This window comes from Pinus tabuliformis, chromosome X, assembly GCF_031772625.1.
Source record: "Pinus tabuliformis cultivar Carrire ecotype Pingquan chromosome X, CPIR1, whole genome shotgun sequence".
Classification (NCBI taxonomy): Eukaryota; Viridiplantae; Streptophyta; class Pinopsida; order Pinales; family Pinaceae; genus Pinus; species Pinus tabuliformis.
In genome coordinates this window covers 958,128,411-958,132,316 of record NC_142308.1, presented here as the reverse complement: position 1 = coordinate 958,132,316, position 3,906 = coordinate 958,128,411, and positions in this window count along the sequence as shown.

Sequence of the window (3,906 nt, the reverse complement as noted above, 5' to 3'; positions counted from 1 at the left end):
TTTTTATTTATTCAATGAAAATGTGTGTTGGGATTTTTTTTAGTTTTTTATTAGGATTTCTTTTATAAAGTTATTCATGGCTAATTCCATGAGGGGGATTGGCCCCATCCTTCAATCATATTATCTCAGGAATTTGTAGGAATGTTAGATCAACCAACAATCCCTACCAAAATCTTCATCATTTGTATCATTCTCAAAGTTTAGTTAGAGTTAATTAAGATTCTAGTCACTTAGAGATACCATTGCTTGGAACATTTTGGCAAAATAGAATTCAAGGATATTGTCTGCCAAAAGCAGTGAACCATCCAAAGTATGAGGTCAAATCTAACAAGATTGTAGAATACATCCAATATATGCAAGATCATTCTCTGATTTGCAAGTTCATCAAATTATGGCCCTCTGAAATGTCCCTGATCATTTGAATCCAAAATAAATGGAACCTCAAGGGACAAATAGATTTGGAGCTAGTAGTAAAAGGGTTGTTTAGAGTAATTTTTTCCACCTTGGAAGATAAAATGAGGGTTTTAGAAGCAGCGATTTCCTTTTTTAATAATGTTAGGCTCTTCATGTGATTTTGGAAAGAGAATTACAATCCTGAGAAGGAAGACTTCCTTGCTTCCCTGGTATGTGTTCGACTATTTTCTCTTCAAAAGAAATATTGGGAGGAAGAAATCCTTGAAGGCATTGGCAATGTTATTGGTAGCTTTGTCAAGGTTTATGAGGCAAATAAGAGAGGGAGATACACATCATATGCAAGGATCTATGTCTATATGAATATTTTGCATCCTTTTCTAGCTTCAATAGACATCTATTAATATGATAATCTCTAGAAATAGACAATTTTTGGCTTGTTAGGGCCTGACCCAGGTTTGGAGTTAATTAGCCAAACAAATCCCTGTACTATTGGCCCTTTTGGCAACAGTCTGCGGAGCGCGGACTAAGGTCTCACCCGTAGTATGGGAGGGTGCTAGAACCAGGTTTTCACACCCTGGAGATGTCTGATGAGTTCGACTGGTCCACTGTTTGTCCCTGCACACAGGTGGCTTCGCACACCTTCCATTCCTCGTGGTCTGATACCCTGCCTTTGCGCAGCCCTAACCAGGGGGTTGTGTCGCGTTTTGCACTATTACCCGAGATCTTATTTATCTTCCAGTATCAATTAAGCACCTTCGCCTACTCAAATGTCTTAAGTTATACTTAACAATATAAAACATTCATACAGGTTTGCGCAGTAAATAAACAGTATACTCGTAAATTATATTCAATCATGCATTAAACCAAAGAAAGATACACAAAATTATAGCAAAACTTCTCTTTATTGATTCTTCCAACGATTACAAACTCGACCTGCCCTGCGCACTCAGCTGCAGGGGTTCGCGCACTCAGTTGTGGACTACTAGGCCTCTGCGCACACAGCTACAGAGCCTTCTCCTACGACCCACAGACACACCTTACACTTTGACTCGATCACTTAGACTTCTCCTCTACTCATCCCTCCTTCTCTACACTTAGAACCTCGCTCTATTTATACAATCCCATGGTCTGTGGACCATGGGTAGGTCTATCCAGCCGACATTACATTAAAAAACTAGGGTGGACAACCCTGTGACTCTATCATACTTTCACGCCCCGCGCCCGCAATTCGCGGAGCTTTTACAACAAGATTTGGTCAAAACTTGGGCTTTAAGCCCCAAAACATGCCTTGGGGGGATTCCATGCCCAACAGGCCCCCAACACAAACATCGTGACTCACCCTCGAGTCACTCTGTCAATGTAGAGATCTTTGTGCGAAGTCCCTCCAATTGTTCTCTGTCAGCTTGGTGCGCAGCGGGTTTTGCGGGGACACACGTGCGGGGACCATTGCTTGTTTGTCCTTCTTGGGTCTTGGCGTGCGCGGCGATTTCGGGATTTCTGCCACAATCCCGGCGCCTTTCGGAGCATCCCCCACAGTCAAGACCTGCACGGCCTCCTCGACGGTCATTTCAGTTATCACAATAACATCCTCAGCTGATGCCATAGTATCTATCCAGAAATCTCGCACTCGCGAACTCAGGGGCTCAATCAACGCTCGACACACAACAATCAGGGCTCTGCTTAATAGCTCAATTCAAAAATGACCAAGTGTTGTTTGTTGGGCAACCCTTTGTATTTTAAAATGCTTTTTGAATTTGAATTCTACTGTTCCCCCCCCATTCTGATTCATTAATTATCCTTTGGCAACAGATTTTTCCAAATCTTGCCCATAAATCGCGTCTTAAATGCCTGTCGCTCGCTCCATTTGGCCTCAAGTCAAGCATCCTATCATGAATAGTGACTTCAATGGTCACTTTCTGGCCAACCCGCGTGATAGCGCTGCCCCCCATGCGTAGTCGCGGACCTTGTGACTCTTTGCTTCTGGGCGCAGCTCCCGGGCGAAATAGTTTATAGTCCTGCACTTCCTTTCAACTACTTGGAGCGCTAAGATTGTACTCCTTTCGGCTATTCAGGTGGTCGCACCACCCGTGTAAAGTTCCATCCTATCATCCATCAGGTTTCCTGGAAAATACCCACCTTTTATTGTTACGGTCGGCATCGTGCACTTTACCATCTACAACGCGCTACCCTAGTCAATTCGCTTAGCAATGTGTGATTTAAGCCAAGGCATCAGACTGATCAATTTGCAAAAATAGGTCGTAAACCTGTCATCGCGATCGTACGCATCCTGACTTATCACCCTGGTCTTTTTGCCGAGAAAATATTCCTTTATCTCGTCATCCAGCTTCTTGACTTCCGCATCTACGAGAGCGCTTTTCTTCCTTAATCGTACCCTTTCTTCTTCAAGTTCTTGGAGTCTAAAATTTCCCTATTATATTTCAGCTTCCAAGGTTCCGCGAACTATCGTATCTACCGAGGCTATCGTGCGCGGTCTAAGCTCTCCAAGTACTATGGGGCTTACAGCGTTTGCTTCATACTCCAGCCTTGGTGGTACCTACGCGGTCAAGTTCTTGCACACAATCCTATAAGCCCATAAAACCACTGGTGTGCACACGTCCCAGTCAATCCGCTTCACATTGTGGTCCTTGTTCATTGCTTCTCATACTTGGTCAAAGGCTTCTGTGTGGATATCCTTCTGCGCGCCTAATCTTTCCATACTTCGCAGTCCCAGCAAGAGGGGTCGTTCACACCACTATCTTTCCCACACCTTCTTACCGAGTGTGTCTCCTACCATGAGTACTGTGTGCATTCCTGCAAGTTTCGCACCATATGCTTGTATCCACATGGAAAGGTGGGTGCGCGGGTTGTTTCGTCGGTCATACTTGTCTTTTAATCGCATCTGAGGCTTCCCAAATCGTAGGCGCATCATCATTTGGTAGTCGCACCAGTCCTCAAAACTCTTCTGGTGCATACCCCAACACCTTGCGGGCGTAGCGCGCAGTACCCATTTCGGAGCGTCGAAACGTTGTTGTTCCGGCACTTCTCTTTTAAATTTGTTCAGTAACTCCTCCAATTCACCTAACATGTCATACGTAGGTAGATCTCTTCTCTCTATTGTTACACAATGCAACGATCTCGTCATCATGTTATAGTTAAGCGTGGTTACCTTGTGTAACCGGTTCTGTCATCGTTCTATCTCTTCATCAGAATCTGATGTACAGGAGCTTTCGCGCTCCCATGAGATCCGACCATCTGCGGTTGGATTTACCTAGTCCTGCTCTCGCGTGGCTATTTTGTAAATACAATCCAAGTCATCATCGTTGCTGTAGTCACGCACGGGCTCTGTGTAGCGTGATCCTTCCGCAGGGTCTAAAGGTACCACTACGCGCAATGACTTTTTCTGAAAAATCATCTTGCGCTTCTTTAAATTTATCACTCCATTCATGCCAGTGGCCCAATCTATTCCCAGTAGCGTGAGGTAGGGATTGTTGT